Below are 12,091 nucleotides of genomic sequence, written 5' to 3' on the forward strand. Positions count from 1 at the left end.
TGAGTAAGAAGTTTCTAGAGTACGAGCTTAAATACAACATGATTGAAAAAATATGTGTGGCTGTGGTGTGGCTAATAAAGAAGCTGTGACACTATTTTCAATCCTACAAAGTGATCATTATTTCCCGAATGGACCCTGTGAAGTATTTGTACCAAACTCCATCTTTGATGGGAAAGCTTACTTGGTGGCTGTTGCTTCTGTCTGAATTCGACATCGAATATGTAACAAAGGAGTTAATCAAGGGAAAGGCTGTAGCAGAATTTCTGGCTAATCAACCTCTAAGCGCGGAAGAAGAAGAAATAAACTACGATTTCCCTGATGAATATCTGAATGCGATAGAGGTCATACCATGGAAAATGTACTTCGATGGAGCAGTCAATTCAAATGGAGCGGGTGTAGGAGTGTTACTTATCACACCGGAGGGGGAAAGGATCCCCATGGCGAAGAAGTTGTCGTTCCCTCTCACCAACAATATGGCTGAGTATGAAGCGTGCATATACGGGTTAGAATCATTGGCCACACTCGGAGCATCGTATGTTGAGATTTAGGGCGACTCAAAGTTGATCATCGAGTAAGTTTATGGTAAATGGGAAGTGAGAGAAGAAAGGTTGCGCCCGTATTTAGACCAATTGGAAGGATTAGCACAGAGGTTCAGAGAATACCGCTTCTATCATGTGCCATGAGCTCAGAACCAAACGGCTGACCCTTTGGCTACTCTAGTGTCAGTTTGGGATAATCCGCGGAGTTTGGCTTCAAAGCCACTAGTGCTGTGAAGGTCTCATAAGCCATGCTACGAAGACATAATGGTGTTGGGGGTGGATGAGAAGCCTTGGTACTTCAATATCGTGAACTTCATGAAAGACGGAACTTATCCGGTGGAATCGGAACCCCGGGATCAGACCATAATTCAAAAGCTAGCCCAACAATTTGTCATCCACAATAACTTTCTTTACAAAAGGCACATCGATGGGCTACAACTAAGATGCTTAGATAAGGGAGAAGCCCGCGAAGCGATGGAGTCGATGCACTCGGGAATTTGTGGAGCCCACATGGAAGGAGCAGTGTTGGCAAAGAAAATCTTAAGACATGGCTTTTATTGGCTCACCATGGAAAGAGATTGCCACGAATATGCAAAGAAATGTCATGATTGTCAGGTCCATGGAGATTATAACCACTTGCCGGCTATGAAACTGCATATGTTGGCACTTATTTGGCCGTTTGCGGCTTGGGGCATTGACATCATTGGTGAGGTGAGGCCTAATGCGTCAAATGGACACAAGTTTATCGTGGTTGCCATCAATTACTTCACCAAATGGGTAGAAGCAAAATCATTTAGCAAGCTGGGGTCGAAGCAAATGAAGAAGTTCATTGAGAAGCATATGATCACTAGATTCGGGGTGCCTCATCATATGATCACAGATAATGGGGTCTAGTTTCAGGGAGAGGTGAAACGTCTTTTTCAGGAATATGGCATCGAGCATCGCAGATCTTCTTTGTATCGTCCGCAAGCTAATGGGGCAGTAGAAGCGGCAAAAAAGAATCTTAAGAGGATCTTACTGAAGACAGTGGAGTCACACCGGAACTAGCATGAACAACTTCCGTTTGCTTTATGGGCTTACTGCACGACGATAAGAACGTCAACTGGGGAAACACCGTTTTCTTTAGTGTATGGGGCAGAAGCAGTTCTGCCAGTTGAAATAGAGAAATGGTCGCTGAGAATTGTGGTAGAAGCAGAGATTCCCGAAGTGGAATGGGTGAAGAAGCGGTATGAATAGTTAGCATTGGTGGACGAGAGGCCCTTTACTATGTACAGTTATACCAAAGAAGGATAGGCCGAGCCTTTAACAAAAAGGTAAAGGTTGGTCCTATTAAAGAATGTGACATGGTGCTGAAGTAGAGTCGGATGACGCACACTGATCCTAGAGGCAAATTCAGGCCGAATTGGGAAGGACCATTCCTCATGAAGAAGATGCTAAGCAAGGGAGCGGTAAAACTAACTACGATGGATGGCATTGAGTTCTCCGAGCTAACCAATCTGGATAGGCTCAAGAAGTACTTTTCGTGAAAAAAAATATAAAAAAAATTCCCGATAGATTGAACCCGCAAAGGGAAATCTATGCAACAACGAAGGACATCTCAATGAGTGAAAACCTTAACAGGCGCTCATTTGAAAATTCCGGGATCATAAAAGGAAAGATTGAAAAATAGTCGAGATCTGAAACCCCCAAAAGGCGGGTCTTGACAACAGTAGTTATATTTTGAGCAATTACAAAAATAATGTATAATTGGCTAAGTATTCCTATTGCTTGTAAATCAATTAAGACATGAATATATTTGAAGAGAATGATTGGAATAGTTATGATCGACTAAATGCATTGTATTATAAATCATGAGTTGTACATTTCCTTTCTTTGCTACCCAATAAACAGCCTAAATAAATACCCATTTTCCTTCCATATATACAAGTTATACATCGTGATAATACCAATATAAAAGAAGAAAGAAGAAAAGACGACAAAAAATAATAATAGCAGTCAAATCAGGGGGGGATTTAAAGTCAGCAAAATGCCCTGGTGGACCAAAGTCTACAAAGTAAGAAGACCGCTCCTAGGCTAGTGCCTCCTCTGCCATTCGACGGGCCTCATCCGCAGCCCGCCAACCCTCATCTGCAACTCGGTAGCCCTCCACCACAGTCCGCCAACCCTCCTCAACTACGCGGCGGGCATCTGCATCAACGCGGCTCCTCTCCTCGGCCGATCGGCCATGCTCCTCCCAACCGGAGCGCTCATCCTCCATCTCTCGATAATAGCATCTGATCCTAACATCAGCATAAAGGTCCCCCTATAAAGAAAAGATAGGATGGAAGTAATGTCAAAAAAATATATTCATTCATAAACATGTGCATACATATCACTACACTAAAACAAACGCTCGCCAGGTGATTGGCATGACTCAAGTCAAGCTGCACGTGGAAATAATCGGATAACCCCACAAAATCTGTGCAAGTCTCGCGTGAAGAGTGAAGGGCATGGGGAGGATCGAAAGGTATCGCTGAGGTAAACACTGAGGGAGCCATCCGGATGCAAGATAAGCCATGCCCGCCTCGTCTCGTAGGAGCTCGGAGTGTCGCCTCTTAGGGGTAGGAAAAGGCATGCCTAGTAAAAGTAACTCTAGTCGGGCAGTCCCAGATGACTCGCCCACATGTTAGGAGGGTCCACCCGCAGGAGATGCTCTAAGTGCTGGGGCATCCTCATCGCCAGAAAATAGATCCCCCATCTCAACACTCCTTAGAGTGCCAATCTGCAAACAAAAAAGAAAATAAATAAGTATACAAGACCATCATGTGAGAGAGGTAGGAGAAGTCAAGTGCTCATCGGAACCTCCTCAATGCCGAAGACTCCTACAACGTCAACTGTCGAGAATACGTCCGCTCCAAGGTCAATGTCCATATCGACCTCCACTAGGGTCACCTGTGTTAAGATCATCGCTAAGTAGGGGAGCCTGTCCTCCGCACTAACCACTATCTCTTGAGGCGCTAGAAAGCCTGAGATATAAGGACGAATCTCCTCTAAAGGATCAACACGCATGGTAAACATGGTATAGGGAATGTCACCGGGTACCTATTGGATGACACTGCGCCTTATAAAACTCCGATCTCCCAGGTACCAAGCACGCACACACGGCCCGATCAGTACACATCACATGGGCAAAATACGGGTGATGTGCGCATACACTGCCCTGAAGTCACTACGATCCCATCCGAAGAAAATCTAAAACACACAATGAGTTAGATGTGAGCATATATAAGTCAAGTTACATAATCAAGAAACACCCACCTGACTCAGAGTCATAGCATCTATCCAAGCTCGAGCCACCTCTACCATCGTCGTCTTCTTAACCATCAACTGAAACTCACTCCACCCTTCCATAAGAGGAATGAGGTCACCGCGTTGGCTAGACTTACGGACGCGCGGAAGTATCCTTCGCTCGTACCCCCAAACCTACAAATAAGAAAATAAGCCCCAAAAAGAGGAGAACTAAATCTTAAGAAAGGACAAAGGCAAGCCAGTTCTGAGGAACGCACCAGAAGTGCGAAAGTGTAGCCTCCGAAGTCCTTGCGCCGGTGACAGGTCAAATCCAGGAATCGGTAAATAGGCTAGGTCGGCAGCCGCCCAATCATATGAAGCCACCCTGTCTAAATATCGAAAGGCTTGAACTAGGCCTGCGTGTACTGCTCCACTCTGGGTCCAGAAGATCATCTCGCCCAGGGTATAGAGAAGGAAGCTGTGCGTGGTCTGGTCCACGTTATCAGTCAAATAGTGATCCCGGTGAGCCAGCAGGTGGGAAGTAGTGATAAACCTCGAGGGAGAGGCCCTCACGCTCTGAAGAACCCCGGGGCTAATCAAGGCCGCAATCTCGTCAGGATCGACCACAGGACGCACCATGCCATAGTGAAATGGCACCGGCACCATAGTGCCCCATAGGCCCGTCAGTAATGAAAAATCTCTCGGCGAGATGGTCATCTCTCCAAACGGAAGATGGAAGGTGTGAGTGGAGTCAACCCATCTCTCACAGAGAGCCTGCAACGCATAACAATCGCAGACACTAGCGTACTGTGGCAGAGAAGAAATAAAAGGCTCAAAGCTTAAATCACGTACATGGCTCCTCACGGCCTCGGGAAGCACCTGGAACCAAGCGTGGATATCGGTCGTGGACCCAGAGATCCTGATGGACTGAGAAGGGATAGCACAACTCCATTGGGAAGAGTAAGATTCACTAAATTCTTTATTCTTTCCTAAAATGTTTTATTCTCACGTGTATTTACGTAGAATTTAACTAAATTCTTTATTCATTCCTAAAATGTTTTATTCTCACGTGTATTTACGTCGAATTTAACTAAATTCTTTATTCTTTCCTAACAATGTTTTATTCTCACGTGTATCTACGTAGAATTTAATTTAATTCTTTATTCTTTCCTAAAATGTTTTATTCTCACGTGTATTTACATAGGATTTAACTAAATTCTTTATTCTCTCCTAAAAATGTTTTATTCTCACATGCATTTACGTAGGATTTAACTACATTATTCATTCTTTCCTAAAATGTTTTATTCTCACACGCATTTGCATAGAATTTACCTAGATTCAAAAGTATTTGTCATCCTCGAGAAGATTTTGTTAACATACTTTGGGTAGGGTTTAATTAAAATATGACGTGAAATCTATGTAAATAATTCTAAGTTTGAAAATTCACGTAGGCACATGCATAAAATTCACGTTTTCTAAAAATACAATATTCACATGCATAACATTCACGTTTCCTAAATAAAATATTCACATGCATGACATTCACGTTTTCTAAAATAAAATATTCACATGCATAAAATTCACGTTTTCTAAATAAAATGCTAGCATGCATAAAACTCACATTTTCTAAAATAAAATATTCACATGCATAAAATTCACGTTTTCTAAACTAAAGGGCTCATATTAGGGGTGGGTACGGTTCGGTTAACCGATCCATGGGGTAAAAAAATTAACCGAACCGAAACTATCGGTTTTTAAACCATCCAAACCGAAACCGATCCATACACATCGGTTAACCATATGATCGGTTAACCATTAATTTCGGTTAGGTTTTTCCGTTAACGGTTTTTAACCAATTATTACTGGTTAACCAAAAATCAACGGTTAACCATAATTTTTAACCAAACCTAAATTTTTAAATGATATTAAAATACACATAATTTCAAATATCCAAACGAAATGAATTCATATAAAAGTTTAGAATTCAAACATAAGTACCGAACTAAATAAACAATCCATCAAGTTTACATTTAAAATATAAAATCATTAGCAATTTTAAAATATCAAATTGCTTGTTACAACATTAATTCATGAGTTGTAGCTTTGGATGTGGTTTCCTTAAGACTTTCCACAGTTAAAGGAGTACTTGAAGTACCATCGGTAGTTTTAGTTTTATCATTGTCTCCCGTGTATCTCCCGTGCTAGACATTTGAAAACACGAAAAAAAACATAGCAATATGTTAACACGTAGACCAACTAATGAGATATTACAAAGTGTTATCAAATTTTATTAACCCTTTCAAAGATGAACTTCTTTCGACATATATGTGGTGCTTGCCACTAATTTATGTCCTGTTAAGCCCAAAATATACCTAAAATATCATATATAAATACGTTAAATTTACATTGAAATCTTGCTAAATATATTCATTTTGAATACTTTTACGTCTTTATTTACTTCTTTGATACAAGGTACTTAATTATTTGGTTAAATCCAAATAGGAGCTAAAACGGAGCTAAAATGGAGGAAAAACCTTAAAAACGTACCAAGAATACATATCAGTCAGAAGAACGCTCAAGGAGGACAATAAGCAGTCGAGAGACGGGGAGACAAGTCCCTGTCGCGACTGAGATTTTCATAATCTCAGTCGCGACTTACGAAAGCCGTCACGAAAAAAGAACGGAATCTTCAACTCGCCCCTGCACCCCTTGTCGCGACTGAGATTTTTAGAATCTCAGTCGCGATAGCGAAGCATTCTGCACATATTTCACATGTTTTAATCCGAGAAACGCGTCTGTTCGTTTGGATAAAAGCGACCCTTCACCAATGGACACGACCCATCATTTACAACCCTTCAACAACTATAAATAAGTGATCCATTTCAGAAATTAATGTTGTTGGTTAAGTTAGAAAAGTTAGAGAAAAGAGTTATTATGTTGAGTTTCTGATTCAGAAAAGAATCAGAAAGTTAGATTTCATTTCTGTAAACAAACGTGATGTACACAAGTTGTTATTAGATTAGTTATAAACACAGTATTAGTTTAGTTTCAAAGGTTGATCAGAGACAAGTTTTCATCTTGGTAGCGGACTAACCGGTCTCTATTCCGAAGATTCAGCGAGAAGAATTAACAGCTGAAGTGCATGAGGTCTGACAAACCTACGGAGTTTGAGGGAAAGATTGACAACCCGGATCTCAAAGTTTTCGTCGCAATGCTTTCCATGTTTCTACTTCTCTGTTAACTTGTGAAGATTCACATTTCATTAATGATATATTTATTCTATTCAATACATTCTTTCTGTTGTTATTTTGATATTGTTCTGACAAAATGATTTTCAAAATGATAAATTGGTGTTTTTATTAAAACGTTCTATTCCATCTTATTCATATAAGAACTTTGTTGAACACTTGACAGAATTAGTTTTTACGGATGATATGATCGTGATCGCGGATTATCGGATATAAAATACTAATCTGATTAAGGTAGAAATCTGCTCCAAACCAGAGAGATTTCCACAGTTCAAAGCCATTTAATTGAATAAATTCCTATATTATTACATGTCCATAATCTTACCAAAGTTAAAGTTGTTTTCCTTGCTTTATGAAAATAAGTTTTATACCTTCTATTTATTCCAATTACGGAAGTATCTGTCTTGTAGTCAAAATCTCAAGACGGAATTGTTCTCTAAACTCAATATAATATTCTTATCTAATCCTAATTTATCTGAACCAATTCAATCAATTAAACGATTTTCTTTTGTTAAACCTAAACACGTGAATAAAACTGAATTAAATAAGGTTTTAGTTAAAAAGCGTTCCCTGTGGGTTCGATATCTTTTATTACTACAAGCTTATACCGTGCACTTGCGGAAATCGCTCAACAAGTTTTTGGCGCCGTTGCCGGGGAACGCCAAAATTTTTGACAAAATTTTAGATTTTTCGTGTTTTATTTCGAATCTAGGTTTAAATATACTTATTTTAACTTTTGCAATTTTTTTTAATTTACTAATTTATTTATTTTTTTTTAAATTCTGTTTTGTAGGTAGTTTCGGTTCGTGCAAGATTTCAGGTTCATGCGCAGTTCTCGAAGTTCAGGCATTGTACCAGACCCTATAGACCCAGAAATTGAGAAAACCATTAGGAAGAACAAGAAAAACAAGAAAAACAAAAATAAGACTCCAGTAAAAACATTTACCGAGCCAGAAAAAATGCCAGATCCACCAACACTTATGGATTACGCTAGGCCAGGTGTGGCCGGTGTGACCAATAGTATCGTTAGACCCAGAATCACCGCAAACCAATTTGAAATTAAGCCAGCTTTGCTTAATATGTTGCAAAATTATGTAACATTTTCCGGGTTACCTAACGAAAATCCTAACACACATTTAACAAATTTCCTTGAAATTTGTGACACTTTTAAAATCCCAGATGTGACTGCAGAAGCAATCAAACTTCGCCTCTTTCCTTTCACTTTGAAGGATAGAGCCAAAGAATGGTTAACTTCTATACCAGCCGCAACTTTTGCCAATTGGGAACAATTAGCCCAAGCATTTTTATCAAAATATTTTCCTTTAGCAAAAACCGCAAGAGTCATAAAGGAGTTAACATCTTTTTCTCAAAATGATAATGAGACTCTTTATGAAACTTGGGAACGTTTTAAAGAACTTCAACGTTTATGCCCACACCACCAATTACCCGCTGAACTTTTAATGCAAACATTTTACAATGGACTAAATCCTACAACTAGGGGTTCATTAGATGCTATATCGGGAGGGCTATTTATGAAGAAAACATCAGCCTAAGCGAGAGAACTTTTGGAGGAAATGGCAATCAACAGCAGTATGTGGCCCGCGGAACGTGGACATATACCGGTGGCAAAACCATCATCCTCAACCACACCATCAGTTAAAGGTATAGTGGAACTTGATCCAGTCGCGATGTTACAAGCCCAATTTTCTGCTTTATCGCATAAAATTGATAAGTTTATGGCACCACGCGATACCAATGGTAATCCAATCCAAACGGATGTGGATTACGAAAACATGAGTGAGGTCGAACAGGTAAATTTTGTCCAAGGGCAAAACCAAACTAATAATCCTTATTCTAATACTTACAATTCTGGATGGAGGAATCATCCTAACTTTAACTGGAAAGATAACAATAACAATAATGCAAGTGCTAATCAAAATCGTACTACTAATTATCAAAATCAGTCAAGAGATACGATTAGCACTTTATCTTCTAAAATCGACAAGTTTATAGATGCTATCAGTGGAAAAATAAGTAATCACGACGATGGTTTTAAACGGATCGAAAACAAATTCGATCAGCTTATTAAAAACCACTCATCTAGCATCCATAATTTGGAGGTTCAAATTGGTCAACTTGCTAAATCAATTTCATCCCGAAAAGAGGGAAGTCTTCCTAGCCATACGGAAGAAAATCCGAAAGAGCAGGTAAAGACTATCACTCTTCGTTCAGGAAAAAATTATCAAGGGCCGGAAATGCCCAAAGATGCAACATTACCAGGAACTGATTTACTAACGTCCAAAGAAGATATCTTAAACACAAATAGTTCACCATTTGACACAAGTACCAAAACTTTTGTACCCAAACCACCTTTTCCGCACAAAGTCCGAAATAAGGACTATGACAAACAACTTCTAATGTTTTTGGATAAACTTAAAAATTTGCACATCAATTTAACGTTTATGGATGCAATCACACAAATTCCTAACTATGGTAAGTTTTTAAAAGATTTAATTTCAAAGAAAATCAAGGAATTTCATCCATTTCGTTAACTGAAGATTGTAGTTCAATCGTGTCAAGTAATTTGCCCACTAAACTCAAAGATTCCGGATGTTTTACTATTCCGTGTAAGTTGGGAGATATTGAATTCCCAAGTTATCTTTGTGATTTAGGAGCAAGTATAAACTTAATGCCGTTGTCTATTTTTAACAAGTTAGGTTTAGAAGAAGATATCAAACGTACCAATATGGTTTTGCAATTAGCGGATTAAACCACTAAGAGACCATATGGTATAATTGAAGATGTTTTGGTCAAAGTCGATAAATTTATTTTTCCTACCGATTTTGTTATATTAGACTTTGCATATGATGTAAATTGCCCTTTAATTTTCGGTAGACCGTTTATGAACACGGGACGCGTTCTAGTAGATGTGTCGGAAGGGAAGGTAGTTTTAAGGATATGAGAAGATAAGATCGAGTTTAATATGAACAAAGCGATGAAATACCCTATGGAGGAATTCGCTTGTATGAAACTTGATTTAGTCGAGGAATGTGTCAACGACGTTATTCAGAGTGAAGAAATAATTGAACCTATAATAGGTGAGGAATTAGAAGATAAGGACCCAGAGCCTTTGATTCGAGAAGATGGACCAGTTCCGCCTTCAATTGTAATACCCCCTAAATTAGAACTTAAAGAGTTACCCAGTCATTTGAGGTACGCTTTCTTAGGCGAATGCGATTCTCTACCTATAATTATTTCTAACAAATTAACAAATGATCAAGAAGAAAAATTGAAAGAAGTTGTTAGAAATAGGATAGGAAGTATGGGATGGCAAATTTCACACTTAAAAGGAATTAATCCTAGTATCGTAATGCATAGAATTCACTTAGAAGAGGATAAGCCACCTAAAGCGGATAGGCAAAGACGCTTAAATCCGAACATGAAAGAGGTAGTAAAAAATAAGATTACTAAACTTCTCGACAATGGAATCATTTATCCGATTTCGAATAGTGAATGGGTTAGTCCAATCCATTGTGTACCCAAAAAAAGAGGCATAACTGTTGTAAGGAATGACGAAGGTGAATTGATACCTACACGAACCACCACCGGTTGGAGGGTTTGTATAGACTATATGAACCTAAACAAAGCAACTAGGAAAGATCATTTTCCTCTACCTTTCATTGATCAAATGATCGAAAGGATAGCCGGTCATGCATTTTATTGTTTCTTAGACGGTTATTCCGGATTCTTTCAAATTTACATTTACCCGGATGACCAAGATAAAACAACCTTCACTTGTCCTTACGGAACATTTGCATATAGGAGAATGCCTTTTGGTCTATGTAATGCACCAACAACATTTCAACGATGTATGACAGCAATATTTAATGACTTCATTGAAGATATAATGGAAGTTTTCATGGATGATTTTTCAGTTTATGGAGATTCTTTCGATGCATGTTTACAGAACTTAGAAAAAGTATTGTCTAGATGTGAGGAAACGAATTTAGATTAAATTGGGAAAAATGTCATTTCATGGTAGACGAAGGAATTGTTTTAGGTCATAAGATATCTGAAAAAGGTTTAGAAGTGGACAGAGCAAAGACTTCAGTTATAGAAAAATTACCCCCACCAACCACTGTTAAGGGAGTAAGATCATTTTTAGGTCATGCAGGTTTTTACAAAAGGTTTATAAAGAACTTTTCTGTAATCTCCAAACCACTTACTAATTTGCTTATGAAAGATTCAACTTTTGATTTTAATGAGGATTGTTTACAAGCTTTCAATACCTTGAAAATGGCTTTAGTCCAGTACACCTATAATATCGAAACCCGATTGGAATTTACCTTTCGAAATTATGTGCGATGCGAGTGACTTAGCTGTAGGATGTGTATTAGGTCAAAGGAATGATAAGAAACTTCATGTTATATATTATGCGAGTCACACATTGTCCGGTGCACAGTTAAATTACACCACCACTGAAAAAGAAATGTTAGCAGTAGTTTTTGCTTGTGATAAGTTTCGATCTTACTTGTTAGGATCTAAAGTCATCATTTATACAGATCATGCAGCTTTACGATATTTATTTGCTAAGAAAGATGCAAAACCGCGTCTTATTAGATGGGTTTTATTATTACAAGAATTTGACATAGAGATTAAAGATAAAAAGGGAGTTGAAAACCTTGTCGCTGATCATCTATCAAGACTTGAGGATGAAAACGGTCCCATCGGTGAAACATTAGGCATTCGAGATGATTTCCCCGATGAACATCTCATGCAAGTACAAAGTGTCATAGCTCCATGGTATGAGGATATAGCCAATTACTTAGCTGCACATGTTGTGCCAGATGGACTGAATTCTCAGCAAAAGAAGAAATTCTTTTCAAAGGTTAAGAGATATTTTTGGGAAGATCCATTTCTGTTCAAAACATGCGGCGATGGAATACTTAGGAGATGTGTTAGTGAGTTTGAATATGACCCTATAATGTTGGAATGTCATGCTAGCGCTTACGGAGGTCATAATAACGTAAGCAAAAC

The 12,091-nt window shown here is 38.7% G+C and overlaps 1 non-coding gene across 1 annotated transcript; it reads right to left on the bottom strand.

Moving 5' to 3' along the window:
• Positions 1 to 8,391: 8,391 nt before the first annotated feature.
• On the bottom strand, positions 8,392 to 8,498 carry LOC136225149 (small nucleolar RNA R71). The gene has a single exon (XR_010686881.1). It is a non-coding gene; the product is annotated as a small nucleolar RNA R71 (small nucleolar RNA).
• Between the last annotated feature and the right edge of the window lie 3,593 nt (positions 8,499 to 12,091).

Source organism: Euphorbia lathyris, chromosome 3, assembly GCF_963576675.1.
Source record: "Euphorbia lathyris chromosome 3, ddEupLath1.1, whole genome shotgun sequence".
NCBI classification, from domain to species: Eukaryota; Viridiplantae; Streptophyta; class Magnoliopsida; order Malpighiales; family Euphorbiaceae; genus Euphorbia; species Euphorbia lathyris.